The 17154-nt window shown below is 37.9% G+C and overlaps 1 long non-coding RNA gene across 2 annotated transcripts; it reads left to right on the forward strand.

Moving 5' to 3' along the window:
* Window positions 1–743: 743 nt before the first annotated feature.
* On the forward strand, window positions 744–15308 carry LOC145521644 (uncharacterized). 2 transcript variants are annotated; one of them, XR_014065559.1, is made up of 3 exons: window positions 744–1002; window positions 11586–11862; window positions 15168–15308. It is a non-coding gene; the product is annotated as an uncharacterized LOC145521644 (long non-coding RNA). The 2 variants fall into 2 exon arrangements; XR_014065557.1 differs by lacking the exon at window positions 11586–11862.
* The last annotated feature ends 1846 nt before the right edge of the window (window positions 15309–17154 follow it).

The raw sequence follows: 17154 nt of genomic DNA on the forward strand, positions 1-17154 counted from the left end.
TAATGTGAACATAATTGCAAAAAAAAATATTTAAATGATGAGTATGAGTTACCGGTCAAAAGAAAATTGTATCTGAGGATTAGTTAAATCTTATGTATACACTTTATGCATCTCTCTTAATATGTATATCTAAAAAGAAATATTGCATATTAAACTAAGATTATTAGACATAAACTAAAATTATGTCTAAGATTCTTAGTCTGTTTCCCATTCTTAACGCTAATAACTATGAAAAACTTCAGAGAGAAAAATCTCACTATTAATAGCAGCGGAATTTACTAATATAATATTTAAAATGAACTATTTATTTTATGTACCCTGAAAATCTCACATAGCTGTGATATTATTGACTCTATTTTATAGTCAGAAAGTGAGAATTAGAAAGAAATAAATGTTTTACCCAACATCACATACCTATTTTTGACAAAGTAGTTATCCTGGCCCTAAGCGTACATGTTAATTCAGAATTTAAATCTTAGTATCTGATCTCTACTCCAAAATGTGCCAAAAAAAAGGACTGAATGCTGATGCATAATGGTCATATTTCTGTTCTTCCTTTAAAGTCATGTCCTGTTATACCATGTTATGTCTCATGAATGAAAATGATCTCTCCATGACCATGCACACTCTCAAGTTAATTCCTGTTAGCCACTAGTCACCCAAAAGTTAGATTGGAGGTAGTATCTTCCACATTGGAACAGTATTAACTGTGACTTAGAGGAAAGAACAATGAATGAGAATTCAGAGTCTCTGAGTTCTAAACTGGATTCCATCAAAATACTTGCTTCAATATTGAATGAATCAGACCAGCTGGCCTCTGGATATTTCTTTCTTCAGCTATGATATAAAGGATGGATAAGTGGTTGCTAATGTCTCCTCCTAGCCATTGATGTTTTTATTTGTACAGATCTAGCTGGCCAGACCGCGATTCAATGCATGGCCCTGGCCTCACCCTTGGAATGAATAAAGAAATTTGACACAGTAAGCAGCTGGCACTACAAAGTAAGATAATGGTATACTCCAAAGTTTGTCATAAATGTGAAATAACTAAAAGAAGTGAGGTTTGGATTTAAAAGTTGGATCATCCAGGGTCAAGATTTAGATGGTGAATATTTTCAAACAGATTGATTTTATTCAGAATATCATTTTAGTGAATCCGCATACACAGCCTTATATCAACTGAGAACAAAAGGTCAAGGGTTAAGCCCACTATCAAAAACACTGCTAGAATGGAGATGCAGACATAGAGGACAGACTTATGGACAAGGGTGGGGCAGAGGAGGGAGAAAGTGAGACAAAGGGAAAGCGCAGCATGGAAGCATATACACTAACATATGTAAAAAGACTTGTTGTTGTTGTTCAGTTGCGCAGTTGTGTCCGACTATTTGTGACCCTATGGACTGCAGCACGCCAAGTTTCTCTATCCTTCACCATCTCTTGGAGATGGCTCAAACTCATGTCCATTGAGTCAGTGATGCCATCCAACCATCTCTTCCTCTGTCGGCCCCTTCTCCTCCTGCCTTCAATCCTTCCCAGCATCAAGGTCTTTTCCAATGAGTCGGCTCTTTGCATCAGGTGGCCAAAGTATTGGAGCTTCAGCTTCAGCATCAGTCCTTCCAATAACTATTCAGGATTGATTTTCTTTAGGATGGACTGGTTGGATCTCTGCAGTCCAATGGACTCTCAAGTGTCTTCTCCAACACCACAGTTCAAAAGCATCAATTCTTCGGCGCTCAGCTTTCTTTATAGTCCAACTCTCACATCCATACATGACTACTGGAAAAACCATAGCTTTGACTACATGGACCTTTGTCAGCAAAGTAATGTCTCTGCTTTTTAATATGCTGTCTAGGTTTGTCAAAGATTTTCTTCAAGGAACAAGCATCTTTTAATTTCATGGCTGTGGTCAGCATCTTCAGTGATGTTAATATTTAGCCAATGGAAATTTGCTGTATGACTCAGGGTTCAAACTAGGGCTCTGTGATAACGTAGAGGAGTGGGAAAAGGTGAGAGTGAGTGAGAGGGAGATTTAAGAGGGAGTGGCCAATGCACACCTATGATTAATTCATGCTAATGTATGAGAGAAATCAAACCAATATTGTAAAGCAATCATCATCAATTAAAAATAAATAAATATAAAGTCATTAAAAAAAAAAACCCACTTCTAGAGACATCCTAACAGAGTTAGGCAAGACTCAAAGCAATATATTGTGGCTGTTTGTGAAACACAAATATTTGGTATTAGGCTGTGTCCTAGTAGAGAATTTTAGTGGGATGTTGAAGGAAGAAGCCCACTTCCTGGAGATGTGGGTCACCATCTCAGAATCAGGACCCTGGAGCTCTTAATTCTATCTGTGATGTTTGACTTTAACTAAAAGTCTTGAAAGTGTCCTTATAGTTTCTTTATCACAAAATAGGCTTGCTGTTTGTATAGTACCACAAGGAAATTTTCTAATGTAGTAGGCATAATATTAATGTCATACAGGAAAATGTCACTGGCTGAAAAATATTTAATATCACTGATTTAGTTCTATTTGGGACTGTGTACTTAAAACTTTAAAGAAAAATAAAACTTTCAGAGTTTCATTCAGGTGAGTGTACCAAGGCAACTATAAACGACAAGATTTCTTGAATATAGAGAAACAGAAATGAAAGTAATCTTTTCAAGAGGAATGTAAGAAATGATTTTCCAGAATGTTGTTGTTTAGTCACTAAGTTGCATCTGACTTTTGCAACCCCATGGAGTGTAGCCTCTCAGACTCTCTGTCCATGGGATTTCCCAGGCAGTGGAGTGAGTTACCATTTCTTTTTCCAGGGGATTCATCCCAACCCAGGGATCAAATTCGTGTCTCTTGTATTGGCAGGTAGATTCTTTACCATGAGCCGCTTGGCAAGCCCATTCAAGAAGGTGGCCAGATGCAATTTTCAAAGGATTTGCTCTACATCCCATGAATTATTCTTTTTTTTCCCCATGAATTATTCTTAGTAAATGTTTAGATAGTGCTTTTCTAGGCTCTCTGAGGTCTATTTCTAAAGGAATATACATAATCACCATCTAGATGGCTGCAAAGGTTCTAGCCCTACCATTATGATTTCTAGTTTAGTAGGAAAGCTACCACTTAATTCTTTTGTTCAAGGATCCTGGAAATAGGGTTGACCATCAAAAGACAAACAACAGTATCATACATAACTGAGCAGAGAAAGCATATTTCAGAAATGGTGCTGATTTGAGAGAAAAATGAAAATCAATACATTTTAATGACATGCTCAAGAGAACTCCATCTTGTTCATAAAATAGTAAATGCTACAGCAATACAGAAATCAATCAATGTTTAGTTTTTGAGGATCTACAGGCAAGGTATCCTCCTACACTGCTTCCCAATAAATGCAGTATGATTAAATTTTACTATTTTCACTGCCACTAGTATCCATTCCAAACTCCCCAATTGAAACAGTGATATGTATACAATTATCAGAAAAGATTTGTCATCTAAACCCCTCCATATAACTTGGTTCTCCATTATCGTTCTTGTTAAAAGGTTACCACAATCAGGATTCAAGGCAACATTCTGATGTCACATTCCCTTGTCCCTGGGATTGCTAAAGATCTTAACTTTCTCTTCCATTTCATCAATTCACACAGAATTTCTCACAGGAGCACTGTGGACACTTTGCACAGGAGCATTCCATGCTTCCTAAATGTCAGTCACGGCCCCACAACCACAGTGACACTGGTCCCCACACATTGCTTAACACGGGGTTTGGGAACTATGCTATCATATTTCTTGTGACCCTCCCAAGGCAGATCCAAGGTTATCTCTCCTGTATATTTTTCTTCTCTCCTGTTCCTCTGTTAAAGCCAATGTGATGCACTGGCATTTTTCTTGGCAGATTGTGCAGAGATTTGGTTTACTGTTTCTCTCCTCTTTTGCTCCCTCTAATTGTCTCCTTCCCACTTTTTCTCTCTCTCACCTTCCCTCTCTCTATTCCTCTCTCTCACTCCCTATCCTTCTATCTCCAGACTCTGAGCTAATTGAGGACAAGAAATGTGTGTGTTCATGTTGATGTCTACAGCATACAGTGAAAGGGTGTGACACAGAGTAGAGTCCCATAAGTATTGTGGAATTGAATTAAATGTTTCTGCTTTACAAAGGACTGCAGGCTTTTCCAACCCAGAAGTACTTTAGTTGTGCCAACCGGTATCTATCTAATTGCAACTCCTTAGCCAAGCCTGGCAGGCAACAGAATCACTTAGAGAAAGTGTAGGAATACAGATTCAAAGGTCCTAATCCAGAACTACTGATTCAGGATCTGCTGCAGAGAAACCTAAGCAACAGTATTTTGCAAAAGTTACACAGCAATGCCAACCCTCTTCTCAAGCTCAGCTTTTAGTAGAACATTTTTAATTTTGTTGTACTATTAAGAAAACGGGATGATACTCCTGAAGAATACCTTGGACCATTTTCTATTTCATAGACAACATATTGAAAAAGTGGGGTGACTTGAAAAGCCTTCACAAAATAAATGCACTGAGTTATCATATATTTTTGACTATATCAGATAACGAAGCATATAAAAAGCTGTTATTGAGGTAAGAGTAGCTTTAGTTATTCAAGGATGTGGGGGAAGTGCTTGGTCAAGATATACATTCTAAAATATATTTTCTCCTTTTTCTTGTAAAAGTGTTTAAAATAAACACTTATAACAATTCCAATGCTTGGCAATCATTTCCAGTTATATTTATGTTTGACATATTCCTTTTGCACAGTCATTTGTATATTGTTCTTTTTCCTGTGCCAAATATATTTTCAAGTGTCAATCCAGGTCAGGGAATTTGCATTTGGGCTTGGACTGTTAGAAATCTGAGTCACCCTTTTCCTTCTCTTCCTTCTTGGAGGCTCTGTCTATTCCTTCTGTTAAGACACCTCCAGGGTAATCATGTTTATGTGAAGAAAAGATCTATAGGAAAAAGGATATGAGATTGGAAGACAACTGGGGGGATTCTAGGCTGGGAAAGCCAAGGATATCCAAATCATCCTTGTCCTAGCCACCTTTCTTCCAAGTGAGTTCCCTAAAGGAGACATAAATACAGGGAAAGTAGTAGAATAAAGAGAAATGTCACTTGAGTTTTGTTTTGTTTTGTTTTTCTGAGAAGTGTCCGAATTCAAAAATAGCTGTCCTTACAAACCTGGGTCAGAGTACATGATTGTCAGCTTAAGGAGGCTTCTCTCTGTGCTTTCCTTTCAGTTAAAACCTAAATATTACCATTTTACCACCTTGAGGCCAGGAAATATAGGGCAAGAGAGTAAAGAGATGAGAGTGATGGGCTTACAAATGAGAAATGACATGGCCTTCCTTGGGTGGACAACCAACCACACATCATCAACCAACCACCACAGACATTAGAGGGAAGGGGAAGGAAATTAATTGGCAATTATCTGGACTTCTTTGTGACTAAGTGAAACAAGGGGATGAAGCAAAAAGACAAACAAACAAAGACAAATAGACAAGCTCCTTCGAATTTCAGACAGGATATTACCAAAGAAAGAAAAACTAGGCAGCATATGTATGAACCTACAAGACCTTCTAGAAATAACACACAAAAAAGATGTCCTTTTCATTATAGGGGACTGTAATGTAAAAGTAGGAAGTCAAGAAACTCCTGGAGTAACAGGCAAATTTGACCTTGAAGCACAGAATGAAGCAGGGCAAAGGCTAGTAAACTTTTGCCAAGAGAACACACTGGACATAACAAACACCCTCTTCCAACAACACAAGAGAAGACTGTACACATGGACATAACCAGATGGTCAATACTGAAATCAGATCGATTATATCCTTTGCAGCCAAAGATGGAGAAGCTCTATACAGTCAGCAAAAACAAGACCGGGAGCTGACTGTGGCTCAGATAATGATCTCTTTATTGCCAAATTCAGACTTAAATTGAAGAAAATAGGGAAAACCACTAGACCATTTAGGTATGACCTGAAGTGACAAATAGATTGAAGGGATTAGATCTGATAGACAGGGTGTCAGATGAACTATGGATGGAGGTTCGTGACATTGTACAGAAGACAGGGATCAAGACCATCCCCAAAGTAAAGAAATGCAAAAGGCAAAACGGTTGTCTGAGGAGGCCTTACAAATACCTGTGAATAGAAGAGAAGCAAAGGGCAAAGGAGAAAAGGAAAGCTAGACCCATTTGAATGAGAGTTCCAAAGAATAGCAAGGAGAGATAAGAAAGCCTTCCTCAGTGATGAACGCAAAGAAATAGAGGAAAACAATAGAATGGGAAAGTCTAGAGATCTCTTCAAGAAAATTAGAGATAACAAGTAAACATTTTATGCAAAGATGGGCTCATTATAAAAGACAGAGATATTATGGATATAACAGAAGCAGAAGATATTAAGAAGTGGCAAGAATACACAGAAGAACTGTACAAAAAAGATCTTCAGTACAGTTCAGTTCAGTTCAGTCGCTCAGTCGTGTCCGACTCTTTGCAACCCCATGAATTGCAGTACGCCAGGCCTCTCTGTCCATCACCAACTCCCGGAGTCTACCCAGACCCATATCCATTGAGTCGGTAATGCCATCCAACCATCTCATCCTCTGTCGTCCCCTTCTCCTCCTGCCCCCAATCCTACCCAGCATTAGGACCTTTTCCAATGAGTCAACTCTTCGCATGAGGTGGCCAAAGTATTGCAGTTTCAGCTTCAACATCAGTCCTTCCAATGAACACCCAGGATTGATCTCTTTTAGGATGGATTGATTGGATCTCCTTCAGTCCAAGGGACTCTCAAGAGTCTTCTCCAACACCACAATTCAAAAGCATCAATTCTGCGGTGCTCAGCTTTCTTCACCATCCAACTCGCACATCCATACATGACCACTGGAAAAACCATAGCCTTGACTAGATGGACTTTTGTTGGCAAAGTAATGTCTCTGCTTTTAAATATGCTATCTAGGCTGGCCATAACCTTCCTTCCAAGGAGTAAGCGTCTTTTAATTTCATGGCTGCAATCACCATCAGCAGTGATTTTGGAGCCCCAAAAAATAAAGTCTGACACTGTTTCCACTGTTTCCCCATCTATTTCCCATGAAGTGATGGGACCAGATGCCATGATCTTAGTTGTCTGAACGTTGAGCTTTAAACCAACTTTTTCACTCTCCTCTTTCACTTTCATCAAGAGGCTCTTTAGTTCTTCACTTTCTGCCATAAGGGTGGTGTCATCCGCATATCTGAGGTTATTGATATTTCTCCCGGCAATCTTGATTCCAGCTTGTGTTTCTTCCAGCCCAGCGTTTCTCATGATGTACTCTGCATAGAAGTTAAATAAGCAGGGTGACAATATACAGCCTTGATGTACTCCTTTTCCTATTTGGAACCAGTCTGTTGTTCCATGTCCAGTTCTAACTGTTGCTTCCTGACCTGCATACAGGTTTCTCAAGAGACAGGTCAGATGGTCTGGTATTCCCATCTCTTTCAGAATTTTCCACAGTTTATTGTGATCCACACAGTCAAAGGCTTTGGCATAGTCAATAAAGCAGATAGATGTTTTTCTGGAACTCTCTTGCTTTTTCGATGATCCAGTGGATATTGGCAATTTGATCTCTGGTTCCTCTGCCTTTTCTAAAACCAGCTTGAACATCTGGAAGTTCACGGTTCACGTATTCTTTGGAACTCTGCATTCAGATGAGAATATCTTTCCTTTTCTCCTTTGCTTTTCGCTTCTCTTCTCTTCCAAGCTATCTGTAAGGCCTCCTCAGACAGCCATTTTGCTTTTTTGCATTTCTTTTCCATGGGGATTGTCTTGATCCCTGTCTCCTGTACAATGTCACGAACCTCTGTCCATAGTTCATCAGGCACTCTGTCTATCAGGTCTAGACCCTTAAATCTATTTGTCACTTCTACTGTATACTCATAAGGGATTTGATCTAGGTCATACCTAAATGGATTAGTGGTTTTCCCTACTTTCTTCAATTTAAGTCTGAATTTGGCAATAAGCAGTTCATGATCCGAGCCACAGTCTGCTCCCGGTCTTGTTTTTGCTGACTGTATAGAGTTTCTCCATCTCTGGCTGCAAAGAATATAATCAGTATGGTTTTGGTGTTGACCATCTGGTGATGTCCACGTGTAGAGTCTTCTCTTGTGTTGTTGGAATAGGGTGTTTGCTATTACAGTGTGTTCTCTTGGCAAAACTCTATTAGCCTTTGCCCTGCTTCATTCTGTACTCCAAGGCCAAACTTGCCTGTTATGCCAGGTGTTTCTTGACTTCCTACTTTTGCATTCCAGTCCCCTATAATGAAAAGGACATCTGTTTTGGGTGTTAGTTCTAGAAGGTCTTGTAGATCTTCATAGAACCGTTCAACTTCTGCTTCTTCGGCGTTACTGGTCGGGGCATAGACTTGGATTACTGTGATATTGAATGGTTTGCCTTGGAAACGAACAGAGATCATTCTATCATTTTTGAGATTGCATCCAAGTACTGCCTTTCGAACTCTTTTGTTGACCATGATGGCTACTCCATTTCTTCTAAGGGATTCTTGCCCACAGTAGTAGATATAATGGTCATCTGAGTTAAATTCACCCATTCCAGTCTATCTAGTTCGCTGATTCCTAGAATGTCGACGTTCACTCTTGCCATCTCCTGTTTGACCACTTCCAATTTGCCTTGATTCATGGTCCTAACATTCCAGGTTCCTATGAAATATTGCTCTTTACAGCATCGAACTTTGCGTCTATCACCAGTCAGATGACCCAGATAATCACAATGGTGTGATCACCCACCTAGAGCCAGACATCCTGAGAGGTGAACTCAAGGGGGCCTTAGGAAGATCACTACAAACAAAGCTAGTGGACGTGATGGAATTCCAGTTGAGCTATTTCATATCCTAAAAGATGATGCTGTGAAAGTGCAGCACTCAATCTGTCAGCACATTTGGAAATCTCAGCAGTGGCCACAGGACTGGAAAAGGTCAGTTTTCATCCCAATCCCAAAGAAAGTCAATGCCAAAGAATGCTCAAACTAATGCACAATTGCACTCATCTCACATGCTAGTAAAGTAATGCTCAAAATTTTCCAAGCTAGACTTCAACAGTACATGAATTGTGAACTTCCAGATGTTCAAGCTGGATTTAGAAAAGACAGAGGAACCAGAGATCAAATTTCCAACATCCTTTGGATCATCGAGAAAGCAAGAGTCCTAGAAAAACATCTACTTCTGCTTTACTGACTATGCCAAAACCTTTGACTGTGTGGACCACAACAAACTCTGCGATATTCTGAAAGAGATGGGAATACCAGACCACCTCACCTGCCTCTTGAGAAATCTGCATGCAGGTTAGGTAGCAACAGTTAGAAGTGTACATGGAACAACAGACTGGCTCCAAATCGAGAAAGGAGTACTTCAAGGCTGTGTATTGTCAGCCAGCTTATTTAACTTACACGCAGAGTACATCATGAGAAATGCTAGAGTGGGTGAAGCACAAGCTGAAATCAAGATTGCCAGAAGAAATATCAATAACCTCAGATACGCAGATGATACCACCCTTATGGCAGAAAGCAAAGAAGAACTAAAGAGCCTCATGATGAAAGGGCAAGAGGAGAGTGAAAAGTTGGCTTAAATATCAACATTCAGTAAACTAAGATCATGACATCTGGTCCCATCACTTCATGGCAAATAGGTGGGGAAACAGTGGAAACAATGACAGATTTTATTTTGGGGGAGTCCAAAATCACTGCAGATGGTGATTGCAGCCATGAAATTAAAAGACGCTTGCTCCTTGGAAGAAAAGTTACGACCAATCTAGACAACATATTAAAAAGCAGAGACATTACTTTGCCAACAAAGGTCCATCTTATCAAAGCTATGATTTTTCCAGTAGTCATGTATGGATGTGAGAGTTGGACTATAAAGAAAGCTGAGCACAAGGAATTGATGCTTTTGAACTGTGGTGTTGGAGAAGATTCTTGAGAGTCCCTTGGACTGCAAGGAGTTCCATCCAATCCATCCTAAAGGAAATCAGTCCTGAATATTCATTGGAAAGACTGATGCTGAAGCTGAAACTCCAATATTTTGGCCACCTGATGTGAAGAACTGCATCATTTGAAAAGCCCCTGATGCTGGGAAAGATTGAAGGCTGGAGGACAAGGGGTCAAGAGATGGTTAGATGGTTGAATGGCATCACTGGCTCAATGGACATGAGTTTGAGAAAACTCTGCGAGTTGGCAGTGGACAGGGAGGCCTCGTGTGCTGCAGTCCATGGGGTCACAAAGAGTCCCGACATGACTGAGAGACTGTACTGAACTGAACTGACATGTATGAACTTAAATGAGGCCACTAAACCAATTTTCTATGGGACTGGAGGTGGACAGCTGAAGGATGGAGACCTTTTCCAAGGTGAGAAGAGAAACTTCTAGCTCTACCGTCTTCTAGAGGCCTAAGACTGAAAAATAATCAACACTTTTCATAAGCCACTTATGTAGAAATGAAGAAAAGCCAACCAAAGTGGAAGAAGCACAGGTTTTCTAGGTACAGGTTGCTATAGCAAGGAGTCAGTCACCATTGCTTGTATTTTGGCAGAGACTCAAAAGCAGGCAGAGGAGGGACTTCCCTGGTGGTCCAGTTGTTAAGAATCCACTTTGATGGAGGAGATGCAGGTTTGACCCCTGATCAGGGAACTAAGATCCTACATGCCACAGAGCAACTAAGCCAGCAGGCCACAACTAGAGAGTCCAACATGCCGGGAGGAAAGATCTCATATGACGCAATAAAGATCCTGTGTGCTGCAACTAAGATCTGACGCAGCTAAGTAAATAAATTAAAAATTTTAAAGAGCAGGCAGAGGGGTGGAAAAGCTTTATAGTGGGAATCAGGGACAGTTTTGGGCGTACCCTGTTGGAGGTTCTTGGCCCAGGGATGCTGGAGGCAGGCTCACTAGAAATGGAGCATCCTGTGTGACTGGTTAGGAATGCATATTTGGCTTTGTATAGTAGGTCCCAAATTGGAAGTCTAGACAAAAATTAAGGAAGCTGTCAGTTACCAATAAAGTCCTGATTTTAGTCTGATTGCTATAGAAGATATTGCTTGGCTTCCTGGATTATTACTAGAGATAGCAGCCTGACTTCCTACAGGTCTGACTTATTGTTGGCTGGCTTTCTGGGCTGCTTATTAAAGATAAAAGATAGGTTTCTTGGGGAGGTTGTAAGTCTCAGTTCTATTTTTTTTATATATGGTTGGCCATAATTATTTGTATATTCAGTTGTCACTTACAATCTTATACCACTCAGAGTCTGATCCCTGAACCAGCAATGATAGGGGTCAACTTTGAACTTGTTAAAAATCTATCAAGTGATTCTTATGCAAACACACACTTGAGAAACCCTGGGTCTTAATTCACTCTCATTGTACTACAGACCAGCACTATCCTTGTTTTAAAGATTAGGAAATGAAGGCTTAGAGGTGTTTAGTGACTGGCACAGACATGTGTCTAGTTGGTAGCAGAACTAGAATGTGAACCCGGCTAACTTCCAAACCCTGCTTTTTGTCCTGGACCTAACTGCAATACTAATTTTTCTCAACAGATGACAAACTAATAAGGCCAAGGACAGCAAGAAAAATTCTTCTTAATGGGAAGCACTAAGCAATGAAATAAAGTGTCAGTGCACATGTTGATGAAGTCTTATTCAGGGACGTCAAAGTTAGTGAGCATTAGGTCCCCAAGGCAAGGATGTTCTTGCTGGTATGGGAAATCTTCAAAAGGCCTTCATCGGAGCAGAGACTATTGAACTTTGACACGGGACATTCTTTTCTTTTCATAGCAAACAAGCAGGATTATTCATCTATGACCTTTATTCTTAAGTAAGGCATATCCCTTCACGGAAAATAAAATTATACAGATTACAACAAAAGTGGAGTCATGCAACGTACACCAGGTTCCTGAATTCCTTCTTTTTCCAGAAACAATGCTCTAGGTTTTCTAATCTACATTTTAGGATGTAAAGAAAGACTTGCTCAGGATGCCCCAAAGAATTAGTAAGTTGTGATTATATGTCACCATTGAAATTGCTTCAAATACAGTTAGAAAATTATAAAAGTGTGTCATCAAGGAACCACAGTCCAGGCATCCAGTGAGGCTACAGTAGGGCTGAAATCATTCTCTTGCCTCTGAAATAGTGACTCCATTGTGCCCAGGAATCTTGGTTGTGAATGGTAGACAACCTTTCCAGGTTCTCAATGGTCAGGTACATTATAGCAGCTCCTGGAAATAACACAGGTGAGGGCTAAAGATTACTTAACAAAAATTGATATCATTTGAAGCTTAAGATGAACCATTATACTTAGGTTTTATTCTTGCTTTTAATAATCTCTCTTTGCCTGTGTTCTACCTAGAGTGAGGGAAGAAATGCAACCAATTAATATTTTTTTTAAAATAAAAAGTCATATATGTTATAGGAAAAAAAAAAGAGGAAATAAGGGGCTTTTTCTCTAAAGTTTTGTGTAACTACAATTGGGAAAAACATATATCTTTATTCATTCATTCTTACTTCAACACATTTATAACCAAGACATCACCTTTCATCTGATGACAACCTTCAGAACAGTAGATATAAAGGCCATAGAAATAAGTCATGCAAAGAGAGAGTGATCACAGAATATATCATATGATGGCAGAAGCTATTTTTTTTATTCTCTTCTCTATGAAAAATATAATCAAAGATATCTTATTTTTTAAATTTTTATTTAATCTTAGTAGAGAAAAAAATCTGACTTTGGATAAATAAAAATCCAGATGAATTTAACTGAATTGTTTATTTACTAAAGAAACATAAAACATAATGCACTGAGTAAACTTTATAACAAAATTGGAATACAGCATAACTGATATGCCAGTTTTAAGTAGGAATTCACCAGTAAGAGTTAAAAAACAAAGAGGACATTTCTAATATGAATATATATGTGTGTATATATATATATGATTATATAATAAAATATTAATATAACATATGATTATTATAATATATGTATATATATAAATAATATATGTATATATGTATAATATATATTATATATGTATATATATGTATAATATATGTGTGTGTATATATATACATATATATATTCCTGAATACAATTTTAGATTTTTATTCTTTCTCCATAGGATATGCAATCTCATCCCTGACTTACAAGAAAAGACATTAAGAAAAAGGAAGACATTTCACTTCCTTTTGAGACTCAAGACTTTCCCTAGGACTTTGTGTTCAGGCTCCTGTTTTGTTTGTACAGAAGACTCAATGGAAACTTTGAGGGTTATTTCTCATGCATCAGAATATTAACCTTTAGAGATAACAGAACTGGAGGTGAACAGAGTAGAAAAAGTTCTGTTGGTTATTTCTTTCAAAGTCTACTAGAAATGTTTCACAGAAACCCAGTTCTAAAGGAGACTTAGTTTAAAAGCAATGAATCAATGTAGAAGCTGAAAATAATGGAGTCTTTTAATTTATAACTTTTTGTCACACATTAAAAACTTCATGTATTCTGTAAACTCTGTAAATGCCTCCAAAACATTACAATCCATGTCTTTGATGTACTTTATCATATTTCACATCTTTTTCTAAAAATTAAATATATATATATACATATATGCATGTATATATGAGATTTATACATATATAAGACTGCTGGTAAAATATTTTCCCAAAGCAGACAGAACAGTAATGAAATGATAATACAAGCCACACAGAAAGCCAGAGAAGAAAAGCCTTAGATCCTGGAACCTCAAATGAAACCAAGCAAAAGTTATAGCCACACTCATTTCCTACTGGAAACACTTTATTATTAATGGGGAAGAGAGTGAAAATAAACATAGCACAGACATCATTCAATATTTAGGGTCCTGCAAATGACAGAAAGTATTTTAATTATAAACCCAGTGGACATCATTTACATTCATAAAAGAGGCCAAATTGCAATGTTATTTTTACTTTCTGAATTTTCCTTTTGGTATTCAAACCCAGAGAAGGCATCGTATTTCCACTTTGACTGCAAATTCAGTAGTGCTGAGGGACACATAATAGGTGCTGTGGTGTTTTCGGGATAAATTCAAAGAAAGTTACATTCTTCAGTGAGTCACAAACACAACATCTTCAAGTATAATGGAAAATGCTTCATATACGGTGTGCACTTTTTTCCTATTGAATGGATTGATATCTTAAAGCATTGATCCTCAGCTTTGTATCTATTTATTTTCTATGGGCTTTAAGATATCAGCCCTTTCAATAGGAAAAAGTGTATAGCATATGTGTAGAAATAATTCATTCATCCAGCATTTTTTTTTTTTTTGGCCACACTCTGCAGCTTGTAGGATCGAGTTCCCCAACCAGGGATTGAACCTGGGCCATGGCAATGAAGGGCCGGAATCCTTACCACTAAGGAACTCGCATCTATCCAACATTTAAAATGTCTGGTTCTCCAAGTGACAAATGCACAATAAGCTGGATTAAAAGTTATGATAAGAATTAAGTCTAATTTGGAGAACACATGTTTTACAATGTTTGTATTCTTTTCTAATTCTCAGAATAAAGTGATAAGGATTTTCTTAAAGATTTTAAATGTAAAACTTCTCATTGTTACATTTAGAGCTTAACCAGATCCACAGACTCCATTGTTTCTCAATGGAATGAAATAATACTGCCCATTACAAGTTAATGCAATTGCTTCTGGTGATACAAGTTCTCTTCTTTAAGTCTGTTTCTCAAAAACACTCTTGTTGAACTGAGAAGCAGCAAGACAAACACTGGACAGGGAATCAGAAATCTCAGGTCCTTGCTACTAACAATTTATGTGATTTCAGGCTGGCAATCACGTCACCTTACACCCTCAGGAAATGATGATACTAACCTTTCTCTCTAAAGCCTCTTGCTGTGCTAGTGTTTTATGATCATATTATTCTTGAAAGTTTCATCTTTATCATAATAACTGTATTAGCAACAATATCAGTAAGAATGACAATAATAAGATGAGAGAGGCATTGGGGAATAGTTGAGGGAACAGAACAAAGGGAGTCAGGCAATGTACAGTCTAATTACACTTTGTCAGTAGATTGTGAAATAACCTGGAATAAGTAGCTCCTCTGAGTCTTAGCTTATTTTTCTTCTTTTTTCCAGGTACTGAGGACAAGAATAATGTTTTCTAATCAAATTCTACATAACTGTAGGATTTCATGAAGGAGCTTCATGTAAAACCACACACACACCCCTGGATATAAAATGGTTGAAAAGAGTAATAAAACAACATGCCTGCCTAAATATGTACTTTTTTCTAATTATTTTGCTGGAGTCCATCAACCCATAGATTAGTGCTGCTACATTACTTTGTTTTATATATATTGATCCCCAAAGAAAACATGCTCTGTCATTTCTATTTAATGGGAGAATATTCTGAGATTCCCAGGAATTTGGTTTTATATATACATGTTTCAACAAATACTTTTTGAATGAGCCATGTGGAAAGGAACTGCACAATTTCAAACATTCATTTTATCAGAACTGCCTGTCTGTTTTCATGACTTACAAAAAATTACAGAAATTGAATTAGTAAAATGAAGTGATTCTGATAATGTTGTTCTTTTTGTTTTATATATTAAAATTCCACAGAAAATTTTATGTGACTTAAGGATTCCTATTTTTAAGTTTGACTACCTTGAAAAAATCATTCTATGAGTTTTCTTTTACCTTCAGTCTTGAATAATTTTAAATCATTGACCAGAGAAAAGATCTAGTAGTTATCTTAGACACAGAAAAAGCAATATTTATATTACTTATCAAAGGTAGTTGCCTGCTGAATTTCTTCTAAGGCATCTTTGAATGTAGATAAATGTCATTCTAATCCTGGGAAAGTGCTGATAAGAATCCAAAGTCTTTATTGATAAAGAATAGTTTTTAGTCCCTAATGCAAATTCTGTTCATGCTAAATTGAGCTAGAAAAAGCGGAAGCAGAGAAGAACTGATTGGAAGTCAGCCTTTTCTTGGGGAAGAAACATGACATCAAGCAAAGGATATTGGTGGGACCACTTCCTTTATAGGAGCAAAAGGTGAAAAACACTTTCCCGTGCTGCTGTTTCACTGGGCAAAATGGCACAACCACGGCTTCCTTTAGCTCGATAAAATCACCACGTTCATCCATCTGAGCGCTTGTGCACATTGTACCTGATCATAATATATTAATAATTTTATACTATCTCTGTCTATTAAATAGACACATTTTCACAAAATGGGAGACAAAGTTTAAGGTAGAATGGAAATAGAAGAGAAGGGACAGATGATAAAATTAATTGTTCTCCTTTTTAGAGAAATGTGTTTTTTTGTAAGAGCAGTGTCCCTGACAAGCCACCAGATTTAATTCCCCATTGGATGGGTCCAATCCTAGGAATTTGTAAATGAAAACACTTGTTTCCCTGGCCTTTCTTAAACTATTCATTTCTTTCATTTGGTATTTCATTATTTCTAAGATTTTTTTCTTGTGAAGCATTTGGAGGTCTGTCCGTCTCTGACTTTGGGGACACCATTTCTGTTTTCAAAGCTCAACTCAAGTGCTACCTCACCTCTTAGGGTTCATTTGATTCCCCCCAGTGACCTCATTTCTATCTCTTTTATAAAACCAATCAAAGCTCTAATAGTGAAAGTAACATGTCTTTTATGTTTTATAACATTATTATTTTAAGAACAAAAGAGGCCTTTTTTAAAAGAAGCTAACTCTTTCCTTGTAAAAGATGAAAAACTATAATGTACGTAGTGGAAACAAAAGAGCTAAGAAAGCATTTATATATTCCAAAGCAAAGAACATTACAGACAGAAGGGAAGAAGTCAAGGAATAATTGAATAAGCTAAATCAAGAGAGCTAAGATTCAAATAATTTGCAAAATGACTACCGTTTCAGAAACTGTACAGAGCTAGGAGTATTTCAGCAGGTATTTCCCAAAGATCAGCCAGTGCGTGCTCTTGTGGAAAAGTTGTGACTGTAGCTGGTGAGGAGATGCCCTGTGACCACAGCTACCAGCGTGGCCACTGCAGGGCACTGTGCATGGTTCTCCTCTAAGCAGACTGAGAACTCCTCTAGGGCAATTGACAGCATAGGAATCCTATGCAATAAGGG

This window comes from Giraffa tippelskirchi, chromosome 9 (assembly GCF_054371585.1).
Source record: "Giraffa tippelskirchi isolate mGirTip1 chromosome 9, T2T-mGirTip1v1.2.pri, whole genome shotgun sequence".
NCBI lineage: Eukaryota > Metazoa > Chordata > Mammalia > Artiodactyla > Giraffidae > Giraffa > Giraffa tippelskirchi.